This window comes from Vulpes vulpes, chromosome 8 (genome assembly GCF_048418805.1).
Source record: "Vulpes vulpes isolate BD-2025 chromosome 8, VulVul3, whole genome shotgun sequence".
Lineage (NCBI taxonomy): Eukaryota > Metazoa > Chordata > Mammalia > Carnivora > Canidae > Vulpes > Vulpes vulpes.
The window spans coordinates 54,828,498-54,848,022 of record NC_132787.1 but is presented as its reverse complement, the minus strand read 5'-3'; the positions used below and the strand labels follow the sequence as shown (position 1 = coordinate 54,848,022).

The window sequence follows — 19,525 nt, the reverse complement described above, 5'->3', positions numbered from 1 at the left end:
CAGAGGATAGCGTGTATATTAAAGTAATTTTTTCTTACTAATATGAGTCTGCTTCTGAAAACCAAATTGCTGAATATAGAATTATATTCTAAACATAACTGGGGATTTAATTATTTAAAGAAATCATGTGAACATTTTTTAAAACAATATGGTTCCTTTATCTTTGAATTGGATTTTCATAAATTGCATTTGCTGAATGTGATAGGGGATTCTGATAGCAAATCTGTACAGGAGACCATTTTTGTTGAGATGAAACAGCAGTAAATTATGACTTGACAAACAGAAAAAAGGAAATAAAACCATTCCAAGAGAAATAAAATATGGACAGAGATTTGTTGAAATGTTTTCCATGGAACATTTGGTACAGCTTGAGCGGCCTGGTGTATGGTGAAGGGTGGGAAATCAGTACAGAAAATAGTTTTCAACCAGTTTGTGAAAGCCATGTTAAGACGCCTGAATAGTAGTCGGTAGAGAACAAGAACTCATCAGGGAGCTTTAAGCAAAAATATTGCCATGATCCGGTCTGCGTTGAGGAAGGAGTTTACAGTAGACATAAAAAAGAAGAATGAGTCAGGAAGCAACTGCTCAGAAAAGACAGGGACTGTCTGGGGCCAAAGAGGTATAGGGAGAAAGACTCAAAAGGCATTTCCAAATCCATGGGGCTTGCTGGTTTGTGAGGGAGAGAGAGAGAGAGAGGAGCAGACAATGCTGAGAGTAATGCATACTATTAACTAAAAGAGGGTACAGAAAAAGAGGAGCAGGTTTGTAGGGGAACCTGAGAGTCTAAAAATACTAGTCAAGGATTTGCTTTATTAAGGCTTAGAGCTGAGCTACACAGAGATGAGTTAGCCCCTTCCCTGAATACATAGGATTAAACAGGGAAAATTGCATCAATACTATGTTATGGACTCTATCATGTGCAACCCAGTTTTCCCCCAGGTATACTGTGGTTGCTTTCTTTTTAAATGAAGATAATAATGTCTATTCCACAAGGGGTTTTGTGTACAGATTCAATGTGATAAGGTACATAATACACCTTAAATACCTGGAATCCCTTGAACTCTGTGTTGCACACAGCTGCTCAACAACCTTTGTTCACTGGCTAACTAGTACCAGTCAAGAGATCTCAGCCTCACTGGGAAAAATATTTAAATATAAAGGAAGAATAAATGGAATGCTAACTACACTGGAATTAAAAGAGAAAAAAAGAGGGTGGGAAATGGAGGATGCAAAATCAGTGGGCTCTGTCTGCTCCAAATCCTAGATAAGAAAACGAAGGGCAGCCGGGGTGGCTAGGCGGTTTAGTGCCTGCCTTCAGCCCAGGGCCTGATCCTGGAGACCCGGGATCCAGTTCCACGTCAGGCTCCCTGCATGGAGCCTGCTTCTCCCTCTGCCTGTGTCTCTGCCGTTCTCTGTCTCTCTCTCTCTCTCTCTCTCTCTCATTAATAAATAAATAAAATCTTTAAAAAAAAAAAAAAAAGAAAAAAGAAAATGAAGTCATTATGTGAATTGTGGCAAAAGATTCCAGGTCTCTCATTTGAAAAATAAGGAAATTGAAACTCAAAGACTTCCTCTAAGATAAAAACAAAAATTGAGTCCAGCATTCCATATTTGGTTCAGCATTTCAACCAGAGAGCAGCCCAGGAAGCACTGCCAATTTTTGCTTGATTTAGTAGAATGTGGTAAATTATAGAATTAGGGAATGTTTTACATTAGGCAGTAAGTATAGTGGTCAAGAGCATAGGCCTTGAAACTGAGAAGAGGGCTTGGCAAGCCACCTACCCTCTCTAAAAGCCTCAATTTCCTTGTCTATCAAAGGAGAAGCATAATGGCACCTCTCTTATTAGGGTATTAAGGTTAAGTGGAATGATGTACAAGACATACATTGCACAATACATGGCATGCAGTAAGCATTCAGAAAATGTTTGTTATTATTAACTATAAAAACAAGAATTTACCCTCCCTGACTAGCTTAGTGAGCTTCTCAGTCAGTCACATGTTAAACTAATGCTGTCATGGAAAGGAAAGAAAATTACTACACCAAAGGTAGGCTACTCCAGACCCCTGCACGCACACAAATACCCACCCAATTTGAATAGTCTTCACATGAGCTTTACCCTTCTGAGATAAGTAGAAAACAGAAAGGAAGATAAAGAAAAGAAAAGAAGAAATAGGAAAGACGAAAAATAGAATTACTTCTCCAGCAGGCTTTGGCATTAGGTCTACTCAGACAATAAAGTTTATAAGGCTCATGCAGAACTGCTAACATAGTTTCATTTCCACAAAACTAGATCCTAAATCTTATGATTAGTTATTCCAGTGGATCAAAGTACTTGTAAAATCTACCACTTGGAAATGCAAGTACATACCAATTTACAGCATTATGGTCTAACCCTTCTGTAACCACTTTCTGCAGAAAAATATGCATGGTTTATCACATTTATCCATTCTTTGTTAGCAAATATTCATATGTAAATTGTTCAATTCTAAGTACAGCCAGAGTGGATCCTAAATTAACTGCATCTGCTTATCTTATCACCAAGTCTTGTCAGCTCTTTGTCAAGATATCTGAGGAATTTTTTTTAAAAGATTTTATTTATTTATTCATGAAAGACAGAGAGAGAGAGAGGCAGAGGCACAGGCAGAGGGAGAAGCAGGCTCCATGCAGGGAGCCTGATGTGGGACTCGATCTCGGGACTCCAGGATCACGCCCTGAGCTGAAGGCAGGCACCAAACCCCTGAGCCACCCAGGGATCCCCTGAGAAAAATTTTATACTCAAAAAAGGAGCAGCAGGGCTGGCGGGGAGAGGGCCTCTTTTTCTACATGTCCCCAGAGGAGTATTCACTCATCTAACTGAAGGAAAAGTTTCACTGATGAAGCTAAAATTAAATGACTGGAAGTACAATAAACCCTCATTATAATGTCAAACTTAGAGTTTGAGAACTAAGCTAATGATGAGTTTATAGATTTACTATGTTTATTCAGACTTTCTCTGTTTGCAACTTGTCTTGTTTCCAGAAATGTCATGTGACCAGGGTGTTAACAGCAATCAATGTTAAACACAGGATTCTTCTGACCTGATTTCTACCCTGGTTTTTACTGCAAAGTTCAACACAGAACTGGGCTAAGAGCGACCAGTGGTAACCAATTACCTAACTCTTCTCCAAGGTTTCAATTTTAACTGTACAAATTGATCCACTGCTCATAACTTCATATTCATGTATGTGTTTGTGTGTGTTTTTATTAATCTTCAATCACCTTGAAGACAGGGACTATGCCTTATTTTGTATCTCTCATAATTTGCTGCTGGGGTAAGAGCAGGCACTTAAGAGAAAAAAAAGCTGGACAGCATACATTCATTGATAAAATCAGCAAGTAAACTATGTGTTAGAGATTAAAGGTCGCTAAAACCAAAGTTTTTCCCATTGTAGTTCTTGATCTCAGGAAATTCTGAGTGTACTAAAATGAGAACTGGGATCAGTGAGTGAAAGAAATGGGTATCACACCTTTGCAAGACAGCAGGTTATAAGCCAGAGAGGAGCACAGCCTCCCATAGAATAGCACTTATTTGGAACAAAAATAAATATGGCCAGTTCTCACTTTAAATCAATTCTGTAAACTAAAAGAATTCAAGAAGAAATAGGCTACAAGGAGGAAGAGTCTCAAAATCTTGTGGGCATTATTCAAAGTGAAAACTAACTCTAAGTAGGTGAGTTTTATTTTAAAATCTTTTCTTTTGAGAACTGTATCTCATCTAGAAAAAGTGTAGTTCATAAATATTTTTTGCATACAGAGGAAATGTCTTTTCTGGACCTCTCTGATGCCACTGGGGCAAAGGCATAGCTCTATAAAACAGGGTGAAGTATCGAGTATTTTCATAAGGGGTTCTTTGTGTCCTGACCAAGGGACAAATGAGTGGTCCCTACAAATCCCCAGAAACGTATTGTAGTAGCTTCCAAGTGATTTCTTTGTAGATGAAGTTGCTTTCCATTCACCTAGTTTTTTTTTTTTTTAAGATTTTATTTATTTATTCATGAGACACACACACAGGGAGAGGCAGAGACATAGGCAGATGGAGAAGCAGGCTCCCTGTGGTCACTGTGTGACCTTGGACTAGTCATCCCCAAAACTTTGTTTTTATACAATTAATTTAAATCAGAGCTTTTCCCTCTTGCCCATAAGAATTATTATTACACAGCCTGCACTGCTCATCTCAGTTGATGTGAGACACCTAGCCAGAAAGTGGTCAAATCCAAAATGTAATGTGCTTAGACCCTAGGGTAGAGGAAAGACTCTATTCAGTTCCTATCTTTCTAAAGTCATCCACTAGCATGGTTAAGCCCCAAAATTGACACATAGGTTGCCCCAACATGTGACAAGTGTCCTTTGTTGTCAGGGAAAGGCAATAAGGCAGTATCTTCAATTTCAGTAACCAGAAGACTACAAGACAATGGCACTCTTCTGCCAGCCAGTGAGTGTCTCATCCCCCAAAGGGATGGAAAAAACCAAGTGGGAAAGTTTCAGCTTATACAATACAAAATACAAGGATCCACATCCTAATAACAAAACTTCTCTATTCAGGTCACTCTTTCAAGCCCTACCCACACCAGTTCTTAGCAGAGGCCTGAAAACAATACCATTTCCTTTCTAGCCCAGTTTACCTTGGTTAGACAAGCAAGGACTGAATCGGCATTGAGGCAGTAGATGGGTTCTCAGGTGATAGGGTATTTGGACAGATGCAGTCAGGGCTCAGTGTGTGTGTGTGTGTGTGTGTGTAAACAAGAAAGAGAGAGACAGAAAGGACATAAAGGGTGCTCACTGGGCAGAGGACAGGGTAGCTGACTTATGAGATTTGTTTACTCATTTGTATTTTCATCCAGTTAGTTACCGAGGACTTACTTTGGATGGGCAAGGTACTGGAAAGAGCAAGGCAGGCATAATCACAGTCCTCAGGGGATTTATAGCTATAGAGGCAATTAACCAGATGATTATAATAATAAAGTGTGACAAGCAGAGGAGACCTAAGGGCACCTGGCTGGCTCAGTCAGTGGAGCATGCAATACTTGACCCCACGTTGCGGGGGCGGGGGGGGGGGGGGATTACTTAAAAACGAAATCTTAAAAAACAAAACGAAACAGATGAGAGCATCAGCTGAATGGAAATGCAAGCATGTGAGAGGTGTAAATGGCAGCACAGGCACACATCCTGTAACTTCTAGCTTTCCAAAGAAACACTCCTAGACTCAACTCAGATATGTCCTAACTTGGGTTGCCTGCCCTTCCTCTCAGCTCCCTCATTTTAATTGGTCAGGGAGGAGGGCTATAAATCTGAAACTACAGAGCTGCCAGGGAAAATAAAGGAGGTGGTACTCAGGGCAGTGGTATGGTACAATGCAATGTATGTAGAAGCGGCTTTTAGGTAAACAGGCTTGAGTGATGGAAGGTAGAAAGGCCCACAGGGTCCCCCTGGGTGAATACAAACAGGCCTATCAGGTGACCCACTTCAACATATGACCAATGGACTACTTACAACCAGTTACAGTTACCAAAAAAGGGAAGATTCCATACGTGGCCATACCTCCTCACCTTCTGACTTTAAATACGGCCCCCACCCACTGCCTCCGAGCTGACAGCCTCTCCTCTGTGGTCCTGCCCACCGCTCCCTTACGGTGTATTCAATAAACTTCTATCTCCTTTGTTCTGCTTCAAGTGAATCCTTTCACTGCCTGTCACAGGCTTCCACCCAATCTTCACCTCACATTCAAGGGCCCCCATCCAATCAAGAGACACCCCATTTAGACACCACAGTGTAGACTTTAGAACTAAACCATCCCGGGTTCAAATACAAACTCACATTCTCTTATGTTGAATCACATCAAAGTGCAAATATTCAACTATTTTTTATAGTTTCACAGTTTCACATAGTTCATTATCTACATTCCAGAGGTAAAACCATGTAACCCAAGTTTTAGTTGCTTCAGGTGCTAATAGCACTACCTTTCAGGTATTGAAAAATTATATTGAGAATTAAAGAAAAAGATGTAAGCGAAGATACTTGACTTATGGTGGGTGTTCAATAAACATTAAGTAAGATGCATAGGAAGGAGAGAGAGAGAGCTCTTTCTGGCCAACCCTGAGTTTGGGAACCCAAGAAAAGATGAAGGAAAATGGGCCACATGGGGGGCTCAATTGGTTAAGTGTCTGACTCTTGATCTCAGCTCAGGTCTTGATCTCAGAGTCATGAGTTCAAGCCCTATGTTGGGCTTCATGCTGGGCAGGGAGCCTACTTTTTAAGTAAGAAAAAGAAGTGACTTTTGATTTTGATGGTGCGGGAGCCTGCAGGGGAAAGGGAGAGGCAGGGAGTTCATGAGAAATCTCTGTACCTTCTGCTCATTTTTGCTGTGCACCTAAAACTGCACTAAAAGATAAAGTCTATTTAAAAATATGGAGGAAAATATGAGAGGTGTCTTGGACTTGTTTTATTTAGACTCTGAGATCAGAGCTCCCAATATACACACTGCCTTGGTGTTCATACTGTTCTGTAACTTAAACCCTTCTCAGCCACCCTAAAAATCTTGGTGGAGTCCCAGCAGCCTCTGTTGATCTGGCCCAACTGAGCTGGCAAGTCAGAAAACATACACATAAATATCAATGATCTCAGTGATTCTCTCCCCCTACCAGCACATTCCTTAGCAGGATGAATCTCTCTCACTTGGCTGGAGCTTCTCCGTTCACAAATAGGCCTGGTTGGCCTTAATTTAGCAAAGTGCAGGCCTCCTGTTAAAGTCAGGGGTGAGGTCAGAGCCCCTGCAATCCCCAGGACACCTTGTATATAGACAGGAATCCAGCCCCACTGAAGGGGCTGAAAGGCTTACTCTGAATGATTTGTTTCCTTCAGCTATTCAGGAAGGGGAGCTCAGGGGAACCATCCTGTGCTTTCTTTGACTTCTCTTTGGGCAGGTATAGAATTGGGATAAGTAAAAATTTACTTTGGAGTTAAAAGTATAAAAACTATATTAATTTTTCTACAGACAAATCGGTGCACAGGACAAGAGGAACAAAGGAGAACAGTAGAAAAACTTCAGAGCAGGCAAAGGGAGGATTAAGGGACGATAGATTGCAGACTTGGTTTTGATTTGCATTGCTGTTCCAAAGTACAAAAGTACCTTCAAAGGCCTAATAGAAGAGAAAAAGAAGATATACCAATGGAGTGTTGGTGAGGCAACTTTGCTCTGCTAAGGAGAGCAGCATCCTAGGAGAGCAACAAAATGGACAGACTCATTGAACATCACATTCCGTTCAATCTGGCTTGCTCACCTGCCTCTGAAAGAAGGAATGGAAGCAAAAATAACTGTTCTAAGCATGAGTTTACTTTCTGTTTGATCTTGTTTTGTGGATGGTGGTAAGACCCAAAGGAAATAAGGTTTGTAAAGCTACTCAGAAATGACACAAGTGCAAGGTTGTGATGTTTAATAAAAACTTAATATCAAAAAAATAAAAACCTTACTATTTTAAAGTTACCACGGCATCTAACATGATCTGACATTCATGTCCAAATTCAGCTCTCAATTCTGGATTGATACTTGCTTTGAAGTATTCTCCAAAAAGGATAAAGCCACTCATTGGTGTTCTGCTAAGCGCAGGACAAAGTCCATTTCTCACACTGAAGCTTGCATTACAAACTGGAACAAAGTTCTAGCACCTGGCAGTCACTCCTTGGAAGCCTAGCTGTGTCCTGAAGCTAGGTGCTATGACCAGGTAATTCTTCTGAAGTTATACCTCTGCTTTGGACCAGGAACAGCACTTAGACTGTAGATTCCAAGCTGTTGGAATTGTCCAGGATGGCAACCACAAGCCACACACATGTAGCTACTGAAGCCCTGAGATATCACTAGTCCAAACTGAGATGTAATACACACTGGGCTGCAAAAACTAACCACAACTAAAGAATATATAAAATCTCAATAATTTTCAAATGTTGATTCATGTTGAAGTGATAATATTTTAAATATATTATTAACATTAATTTCATGTGTTTCTTTTTACTTCTTTTGTAATATAGCCACTAGAAAACTGTAAGTACATTTGTGGCTCGTATTGTACTTCTGTTAGACGGTGCTGCTCTGTAAGATGTTAGGTAAAAGATATACTAGTTTGAAGTACATTGCATGAAGATATGCTCTGACCTGCATCACAGTTAGTTCTGTGGTATAAGAGCACCTTTCAGAGTTTTATGCAGTAGTGGCATTCATCAAACAACAAAATACAGAAGTGACTCCAGCCAATAATAAGTGAAGCAAAATTATCTGGGGGTGGTGGTGGTGGTGATAAAAGGTGATACCAGGTGACTTGAAGAAGTCGGATCACATGGGTGCCTGGGTGGCTCAGTTGGTTAAGTTTCTGCTTTTGGCTCGGGTCATGACCCCAGGGTCCTGGGATTGAGCCCTATGTTGGGCTCCCTGCTCAGTGGGGAGACTGATTCTCCCTCCCCTTCTCCCTATGCCCCCTCCTTGTACCTCCCACCACTGGAGCTCTTGAGTCTAACTTACCTCTCTCTCTCAAGTAAATATATAAAACCTTAAAAAAAAAGATCACAGTACTAACAACTATGTTGACAGTAAAATCCAAGTGTCAGGAAGGGAGGCCCCCTCTGTCTTCTCACCATTGTGTCCTCATCACTAGCACAGTGCCCATAAACACAGAAGATGATTATATATTTATCATATGAAATGATGTTCAATTTAAAAATATAACCCAAACAATTCTCACCATCAATAATTTCCTCATCTTACACTTTCTTTTCTCAATTTGTTGGCTTTCTACTTCTGCCAACCCTCAGAGAGACTGCTCAGTTCTAGGAGGTTTACCTGGAATACCAGCTTTTGGATCTCTCAGGTGGAGGAAATAGCAAAGGCAGTCCCCTTTCTACCTTTTCCGTACAGATCAGCCTCACCTGCAATTTCCAGCATTTGCAATCAATCAGCAAACTTTCTAAGTTTCTATTATGGACTCAATACTAGTGAAGATTATGTTGAAGCTACAGAGGAATTTGAGATCCAAGTGTTTATAATTTAGAAGGAGATAAGAAATATATGCAGGGAAAGATAATTGCCAGCCAGGGATTAAATAACAGGTGCCAAATAATACATCTGAACTGTAATTGCTGGAACAGTAGAGCAAGTGAAAGATGATTTCAGGCAGTAGTGATGAGGAATGGCCCACCCAAGCAGATGCAATCTGAGTTGGACTCTGAAACCTGAGTAGAGTTTGGAGAAGCAGAGAAAAAAGGATACAGGTGTTCCAGGTGTGAACAAGGATGTGTCAGCAAGAATGAGCACACATGAGGGGGAGTGACTCACTCCAGGAACATATTTGCAAATACATAGTGTGAGAACCAAGCTTGCTTCCTATTTCATTAAGGATACTGAAAAAAACTGGAAGAAAACTCTGACAATCACCTACCATCACATCTAGCCATCCATCAGCATCTGCGCTCACATTTGTATTTGCACTTGTGATCACAGATCAACTGTTCATACTCCTGTCTAAAGCCAAACCTCCCACCTACGCATTAAGTCTCATTCTATCTACTAATAAAAATTCTATCCAGAAAGTCTCCCCTCTTTCCTCCACCAATATTTCACTTTCTACTGGACAATTCTGTTGGTATATAAGTGGCTATTATTTATCTATCTTTTAAAAAATCTTCTACGGACCCCACACAGTTACTAGTTACTGTCCTGTTTCTTTGCTCTCCTTTGCAACAAAGGTCCTCAACATACTCAGTAGTACTCACTGACTGGGCTCCTCCTGTTCTTTTTTTTTTTTTAAACTAATGCAATCAGGCTTTTGCCTCCACCAGTCCACCAAAATGACTTTATGGTCAAGATCACAGGGGGGCATTCATGTTGTTAAATCCAAAGGTTAATTCTCAGTCGTCATATTACTTGACTACCATCAGCATTTCATAAGGTTGCTCCCTCCCTCTTCCACTACACACTTCCTTTATTTGGCTTCCACAACTCCAGACTCACCTGGTTTTCATACCATTTCACCGGTTGTACCTTCTCTTTCTCCTTTGTTGGTTCTCCTTCCTTTGTCTCAAGTGTCAATGTTAGAGTGACCCAGGGCTTTGGACCTTTGGTCTTTTTCTCCTCCCCCTTGTTAGATCAGACTCCCTTGGTGATCTCATCCAGTTTCATGGCTTTAAATACCAACTATATGCTGATTCCTTCAATACCTATATCTCCAGCACAACCCTTTATCCAGAACTCCAGACTTATATGCTCAACTGCTTACTTGATATTGCCACTGGAAATGTTCAACAAATATCTCAAACACAAAATGTCCCAAATTAATTCCCACTCTCCACCCTCAAACCTGCTCTATACATAGCCTTCCCTATATTTCAATTATGGCAACTCCATCCTTCCATCTGCTTAGGCCACAATTGACCTGACTTATGTGACCTAACATTTCCACTACTGGGTATTCACCCAGGAGAAATAAAACAAAACTTGGACATGAAATTTCATAGCACCTTAATTCATAATAGCCTATCACTGGACACAACACATACATTCAATAACAGGTGAATGGATAAACAAATTGCATTCTATTCATACAATGGAATACTACTCACCAATAAAAAGAGATGAGCTATTGACATAACAACATGGATAAACCTCAAAACCGTAAGTCCAATACCAGAATCTACACTGTACTATTCCATTTACATGAAATTCTAAAATAGCAAAACTAAGCTATAGACAGAAAGTAGATCGATGGCTTCCTGCAGGGGATTGGCAGCAATGGGACATAAAACAACTTTATGGGGTGATGGAAATGTTTTACATCTCAACTGTGAGGTGATTGCGGCATGGATATATACATTTATTCAAATTCACCAAACTATACACTTTACACAATTGATTTAAACAAAAGATCAAAGGAAAACAGAAATGATAAGAGTGGCAATGCAAACAGCCAAGTACAAAAAGGTAAGCAAAGAGCTCAGCAGAGACCACGAATCTGGGATGCCTTCATTGCTTCAGGTCAGCCTTGAGAACTATAAATGTTGTGAGGGTAAAACACAGTAACAAATCTTCCTCTGTTGGCCACTAATATGTTTATTTGCTTCCTTTTTCATCTTCTCTCTGCAAAATAAGTGGGGCAATTGGAAAGACTAACATGGTTCCCTAGGATCCCTGCCTCCTGGTATTCATACCTTTGCATAATCTCTTCCCCTTGAGTATGAGCAAGATGTGTTATTTGCTTCTAACCAATAAAACATGTCAAAGGTGACAGAATGTCACTCCTATGACAATGTTAAGTTTTAAGACTCCATTTTGCTAGCAGACTTGCTCTAGAGCCTGTTGACTTGATGAAAGAAGTGGCCATATGAGGAAACCTCACATGGCAAGGAATAGAGGTGGCTTCAAGGAACTGTGAGCAGGCTCTAGCTAACACCCAGCAAGAATCCAGGACCCTTAGTCCTATCACCACAAGGAAATGAATTCTGCTAAGAACCCAAATGACTTCAGAAAGCTGATTCTTCCCTAGTCAAGCCTTTAGATGAGAACTTGGCCTTGCCAATATTTTGGTTGTAGCCTAGTAAAACTGAGCACAGAACTCAGTGAAGTCCTGCCCTTACTGCTGACACACATAAAACGATGAGATGATAAAAATGCATGTGTTTTTAAAATCACTTTCTAAAAATGGCTTCCTTTGACCACTTTTTTTTTTTCTTTTGAGAGAGAGAGAGAGCGCAAGTGGGGGGTGAGAGGGAGAAGCAGACTTCCCACTGAGCAGGGAGCCAGACTTGGCCTTTGATTCCAGGACCTCGGGATCATGACCTGAGCCAAAGCCAGACGCTTAACTGACTGAGCCACCAAGACGCTCCCCACCACCACTTTTTAATACTGTAATCTGCTCTCTGCTCTCACACTTTTTGACCCCTTTACCCTGCTCTACCTTTTTCTTTTCTTCCCCCAAGAGAGCTTATTACTTTCTAATATTGTACATATTTTATTTATTTATAATATTTACTGTTCATTGTCTGGCTTCTCATGCCAGAATACAAATTCCATGAGGGTAGGAATGATAGTCTTTTCTGCTCATTGATACATATTCCAATCACCTCCAATAGCATCTGGAACATAGTGCATGTGTTCAATAAATAGCTTTAAATGAATGAGTCCTAAATGCTTAGGTTTCAACTAGGATCAACCTATTCTAGTTGTCAGAAGAAACAGAGCACAACTAATCACCATAATGTCACATACTGACACATCTCAAATCTACTGTTAGCTTATCTCTGAGTCTGTTCTTCCCCAAATTAAAAATTCCAATTCCATTGTCTTTTTCTTATAAGGCTCATTTTTGTAATTTCCTCTGAACTCCTGGAGTCCCATATCAGAGTCAGCACAAGTCTGACAGGACAGTGTACAGGGATAAGGACAGCCTGGTTTCTATTACATTTCACATAGCAATTTGCACCTGTTTCACAAACAAAAATGAGGTCAATGCTGCCTTTTAGTGTAGATATACCAGTGAGACAATGCTACCTCTTCCTGCCACAATCTTGGTGAAAGCCACTATGAAAATAGATATCATTTTACTACAGCTCCTTTTCTCTTTGGTCAGTCCTTAATACAATGTGGAGTTATTCACTAAAAGGCATCATTTGCATTTGAAAGAGTGACTAACTTTAAATTCTGAAGAATGCGCCAATGCTTTGCTTATTAACTGAAGAATCAGGCCATGTAGCTGCTGGGATACCAGGTATACTGCCAGAGGCTAATAATGGCTAATCTGGTTCTGTGAAAAATGGGGACAAGACACCAACTTCCTAGAGCTATAATATGGTTGAGATTAAAATATGTGTAAAATGCAGAGAATGGTGCCTGGCATGTGGTAAACACTAAATGGACATCTTCTTCCTCCCTTGGGCTTAAATGGGAAGCACTTAGCATTTATTTTCCATGTGTATGTATGAGTTTAAGGAAAGGGGATAGAGGATAGGGGACAAAGAAGGACAGAAAGAGCCAAAATTTGGGGGAAACATTGACACCAGAGGCAGGACAAAACCTGGGAAGAGAAACTCTCCTAGAGATAAGTAACCTAGAAATAGTGGAGGAGTCCACAGGTTGTTTTTCTCATGACCACTTTGATTTCTCCATCTTATATTAAGACCCTTAGGCATTGGTGACATACTCTGATACCTTGAAGAAGAAGGGGGAAACAGATTTTGGAAAGAGGAGAGAGAGAAAGTAGGAAGTTAGTAGTTGAGGGCCAAGTGAGGGTAGAGAATGCCTCAGGTGGAGTTCCAGTTCAATCAATATTACCGCCCTCTAACTGTAGCGATTCAGACTAGCTCCCCTATATGGCCCCCGCAAAACCAACCTTTCTGTAGCTGAAGGAACCCCTCTGCTCTTACCCCAGTTACTGCTATCCTGACTCTGCCTGGGTTGTCTGGGGCTGTAAAGGCAGCAAGCTGGGCTTCTCTACAATCCCACAGCCTGGAAGGGATGGGCGACAAAGAAGACTTAGAATGGAGACTGCTCCCCACCTTTAAGAGATCTGCACTTCTGAGCTCCTGAGGTCCACTATCCTCATTTGATTTCTGTATAGGAAGACCCTAGGGTCCAGCTCTAGACACAGAAGTTCCTGACTCTGGGGTGGAGTAACAGCAACCTTGTCCTCAGCTGAGTTGTAGTAGATGGGCAGGACGAGGTTTGTGTTTATATTTAGTATTTACTCACTAGACTAGAGAGAATCTGGATAGGGAGGCCTGCTGGTATATCCCTGAGAGGGGTAGCATCAGAGAAGCTCTGAAACCCATCTAAAAAGTGCCCTAGAAGGATTCACTTATTTTTGGCCCTTCCACTTACCCAGGGGCTTAGAGGAGGGCTTCCCCATCAAGCCTCCATGCAGGCTTTCTAAAGCACTGTGTGTGTAGAGATGGCTTCCTGCCCTTCATGGCAGCAGGGCCTTGCATGAGGTTGGGAGATGAAAAGCTGGCATTACAAGGCAGCCAGTGTCTTTCATTTGTCCCAACCTCTCCAAGCCAAGTTTCCAAATAACAGAGATGGTAACTGCCCTGTGTAGCTCAAAGTCTGGTCTAAAGCTACTTGGCAAAAAGCCACCTGACTATTACTGGCTTTCCACAGAACGGCATGTACCAAGTGTGGGAGCACTGCCTTTTGGTGTGTGGGTGGATTAGCTGCTATTTAACATGATAGGGCGGGCTCCTTTCCAGTCTGCATCAGCCTCCACCGTGCACCTTCTCCATGTATAACAGAGCCCCATTTCTCTGTGAAGTTGAACTTGCTTACATGAGCAAAGGCCAAGAGGAGGAAGCAGAGCAAAAAAAAAAAAAAAAAAAAAAGTTCATAATGGCCTTTGGAAACACAAATGAAACTCCTGGGGAAGAGGTATATAGGCTGAGGGAATAAATATTTTCTTTTGGCCGTACACACAGAGTACGGACAGAGAATCACTTGTCTGTGAATTGCTCCAGTTTCTGCTGTGTAACATTCTATTTTAGCCCAGTAGTGCAAAGAGGAAGAAAGTCTAAATTTTTGACAAGTATATAAATCCCTTGAATTATGTTGAAAACCAAGGAAGTCACTGCAAATGCCCGGACAGGTAGCAAGGCCTCCTGGATTCTAGTCTCAACTTCATTAGTAGTTTTTTCTGTGACCATAGGCAAGTGACTTTACTATTCTGAGCCTCAGTTTCCATATCTCAAAAATAAATTTTGGAAATAAAATAAATAAGATTTATTTTTTTTAAGATTATTTATTTATTTATTCATAGAGATGCAGAGAGAGAGAGAGGCAGAGACACAGGCAGAGGGAGAAACAGGCTCCATGCAGAGAGCCTGACATGGGACTTGATCCAAGGTCTCTAGGATCACGCCCTGGGCTGCAGGCGGCGCTAAACCGCTGTGCCACCAGGGCTGCCCGAAATAAAATAAATAAAATAAAATAATTAAAAAAATAAAACTTATTTTAGGGAATAAAAATGCTGTTTATTTATTGCAGCATTATTTACAATAGCCAAAATATGGAAGCAGCCTAAGTGTCCATCTATAAATGAATAGATAAAAAGAAGCAGTGTACACACACACACACACACACACACACACACTGGAATATTACTCAGCCATAAAAAGAATGAAATCTTGCCATTTGCAACAAATGGATAGATCTAAAAGATAATGTTACATGAAATAAATCAATCAGAGAACAACAAATACCACATGACTTCACTTATATGTGGAATTTAAGAAACAAACGAAGAAAAAAAAGACATAAAAAGCTTTTTTTTTTAAAAAACAACTCTTAAATACAGAGGACAAATGTGGTTGCCAGAGAGGAGATGGGTGGAGGGATGGGTGAAATATATAAAGGAGATTAAGAGTATACTTATCTTGATAAACACTGAGAAATGCATAGATCAATCATTACATTTTACACCTGAAAGTAATATAACACTGTATGTTAATTATGCTTGATTTAAAAAATTATTATTGGAATTACACTGATTTTACAGATAAATCAATCTGGGGAGACAAATCACAGTATCCAAAATTTTTTTATTAATCATATTACTTTTAGTTTCTAAATATAGAATGATTTTTACTATTAAAAATTATTCTTGTCAACAAAATGTTTTGTTAATAGTTTATGCTTATAATTCTCAAATTTTTCTGTAATTTCTTACAGTGTCTCATCCATAGTAGCAATTGAATAACTGCCCTGGGGGGCCTTAGGGGAAGGAATAAAAACAAAAATAAAGAAAAACTGGTCTCTAGCATGTTATATGTTAATAAGCTTTCTCTATTATACTGTACATTGGCTATTTATTAATTTTGCTTTTATTGAAAAAATCATTTTTATAAAGTATAAGTGGATTTTTTGGTTCTCTAATAAAATGATAATTCAAAAAAGAAAGAAAAGAGGTTATATAAATTATCTCTTAGATCTTCCCTAACTCCAAACTGAGATTCTGTGTTCTTGTTTATCTCCATTCAGGTGAAAATAAGCCTCTTTCCAGCCATCCCGATATATTTGTGCCCACTCTTCCTACCACAGACAAGATGACAATGAGCCCCAGCTCAAACCTATTTTTTTGCTTTGAACATATCCTATATACTCTAGGCAAAAATGGAACTCTCCAAAAGCACATTCAAAACACTTCATCCATATCCACTTTGTTCCCACAAACAAGCAAATTCATCAAGTAGGGAAAAGCTGTTTCTGGCAGTCCATGCTTACAGAATCTCAGTTTTTCCCTAGCAACTGGGCTAATTATAACTCCAGCTACCTGGTAACAGCACTAGATTTCCCTGACATTGGCTGGCAGTGTTAAAGCCATCTCAGCTCTGCTGGCACCTCCTTTACTGAAAAGGCATCAGAGGAGCTGAGAGACTGGGAGATCTATGTTGGTGAGAGTACCCGAAGAGACTGCTCAGCACCATGAAATTCAGTGCTGAGAAGGATGTCAGTGACCATCCCAGTTCAGCCCACTCATTTTATACATTGAAATGAAGCATCTCTAACCCAACTGAATAGAATACATAGATGGAAGGAAAATCTACAAAGGATTCTTTGAGGAAATGAAGCCTAAGCTTTGTCTTCAAAGAAGAGTGATCATTAGTCAGTGGATGGTGAGAAAAAGTGATTTGTTTTAGTCAGGAACCTGACAGTCTTCTTAATGTCTTTCTCAATTTTCCCATCCCATCCGTCACCAGGTCCTACAGATATTTCACATCCCACATATTTCACAGATCAGTTCCCTCCCCTCTATTCCTATTCCCCATGGCCCTCAACATCTCTTATTTAGTCTGTCCTGCTGACTTACTGCCTTATCTTCCTTGAGTCCATCTTCCTCAACCACCAGAAGGATCTATTGCGTTCCCTGATGTTTAAGCCCATCAATGGCTCCTTACCATCCTCAGAATAGTCTTAAAACAACACAAAGAATTATGTCCCACATACTCTTCAGCCTCATTCTGTGTCTAGCACTTAAATTTAGCAACACAAAACCACTTATAATTCTCCATGCATACTATGTGATTTCTTGCCTTTGGTATTTGCTTCTGGCAAAAACCCTTTCTTTCCAGCTCACCATCCACTGACTAATGATCACTCTTCTTTGAAGACAAAGCTTAGGCTTCATTTCCTCAAAGAATCCTTTGTAGATTTTCCTTCCATCTATGTATTCTATTCAGTTGGGTTAGAGATGCTTCATTTCAATTCCTTATACTTTGTATACATCTCTCTTACTGCTTTTTACCACACTCTTATTTATCACTTGACCTTTACTCATCTTTGAAGTCTCAAATTCCAGCATAGTACTCAGAATATAGTAGGCACCCAATTAATGTTGATTAATGAGCAAATGGAGGGGCTCCTGGTGGCTCAATAGGTTAAGCATCTCCCTTTGGCTCAGGTCATGATGTCAAGGTCCTGGTATCTAGCCCTGCATTAGGCTCCCTGCTCAGCAGGGAGTCTACTTGTTCCTCTCCTTCTCCCCCTACTTATGCACTTGCTCACTCTCTATCAAATAAAATAAAATCTTTTAAAAAATGAGGAAATGGATAAATACAAAACTCTCCATGATTTAACTTTACAATCTCGGGATCCCTGGGTGGCGCAGCGGTTTGGCGCCTGCCTTTGGCCCAGGGCGCGATCCCGGAGACCCGGGATCGAATCCCACATCAGGCTCCCGGTGCATGGAGCCTGCTTCTCCCTCCGCCTGTGTCTCTGCCTCTCTCTCTCTCTGTGACTATCATAAATAAATAAAAATTAAAAAAAAAATAACTTTACAATCTCATCTTAATCCTGCCACAAGCCCTTAATACCATGTTCTAGCCCTACAGAATGACTTGGAATATTCCAAACACAAAATGCTTTTTCATCACTTTGTGCCCTTGTATATGATGTTCCTTCTTTCTAAAATGCTTTTCCTCATTGTTGTGTCTTTTTAAGATTCAATTCAAACTTCACACACTTAGAAGACTTTCCTGGTGGATTTTGTCATTCTTAGGACTTATAGCAATCTTACATGCCTCTATGGTACACTTTATTTTTAAAGATTTTATTTATTTATTTATTTACTTACTTACTTACTTACATTTATTTATTAATTAATTAATTATTTATTTATTTAAGAGAGCACAAGAGCAGGAGGGAAGGGCAGAGGGTGAGGGAGAAACAGACTACCTGCTGAGCTGGGGGCCTAACGTGGGTTCGATCCCAGGACCCTGAGATCATGACCTGAGCCAAAGGCAGACACCGAACCAGTAGAGCCACCCAGGTACCCCTATGGTAGCCTTTATTATGCTGTTTTTATTTATTTGATATCTTTCACTGGCACAGTTGCTGGCATATAATAGATAGTCAATAGATGCTTGAATGAATGAATGAATGAATGAATGTGTGTAAACACAAGTAAAAGAATGGCCAAGGTGATAATGCGAACAAGGGAAACCTTTGAGATAGGAATTTAGAATGTTTATTCTTTCAATTGTATCATGCTATTTCTATCAGTATATAAACTTAGATGTACATAACCAATAGGAAGAGGAAATAACTTTCTAAGTTTATGCAGAAATATAAATTTTGTAGACATAGTTAAGATAGTTAGAAAAGGAATAGAATTAAATTAGACTCCAGAATTTAGTTTCAGATTTATTTTCTAGTGATTGGAAGAAAAAGTCTTAAATATTCAAAGAAAAAATGTTCTCTTTCCCAACAGGCGAGAAGTATTATGACTTCTAATTAAAAGCTCTTAAAAATGAGAAAAGTTGGGCAGCCCAGGTCGCTCAGCCATTTAGGGCCGCCTTCAGTCCGGGGCGTGATCCTGGAGACCCGGATCGAGTTCCACGTCAGGCTCCCTGCATGGAGCCTGCTTCTCCCTCTGCTTGTGTCTCTGCCTCTCTCTCTCTCTGTATATTCTCGTGAATAAGTAAATAAACAAACAAACAAACAAATAAATAAATAAATAAATAAATAAAATCTTTTAAATTTTTTTTTTTTTTTTAAAAGAGAGAGAGAGACAAAATTCGGGGCACCTGGATGGCTCAGTTGGTTGGGCATCAGACTCTTGGTTTCAGCTCACGTGATCTCCGGGTCTTGAGATCAAGCCCCACATGGGACTCTGCTCTCAGCACAGAGTCCTCTTGGGATTCTTTCCCTCTTCCTCTCCTTCCCCTCTCTCATGTATGCATGCTCTCTTCCTCTCAAATAAATAAATAAATAAAATTTAAAAATGAGAAAAGTTGTATTAAGCAAAAACAAAAAAACAAGTTGTTTTTGGTCAAAGCTTCCATGATGTTTTAAAGTAACTATAACAGCTATGGGAAAGTTGCTTAAAATTTTTTTTATTGTAATAAAATATACACAATATAAAATTTACCATTTTAACCATTTTTAAGCATACAACCCAATGGCATTAAATACATTCATATGGTGCAACTATCCATCTCCAGAACTTCTTCCCCAACTGACTGTAC

At 40.0% G+C, this 19,525-nt stretch overlaps 1 protein-coding gene across 45 annotated transcripts in view; it reads right to left on the bottom strand.

The window, feature by feature from the left end:
• Positions 1 to 19,525, bottom strand: part of LOC112912050 (myomegalin-like) — a 224,455-nt gene that overhangs the window by 111,688 nt on the left and 93,242 nt on the right. The window lies entirely within an intron of this gene.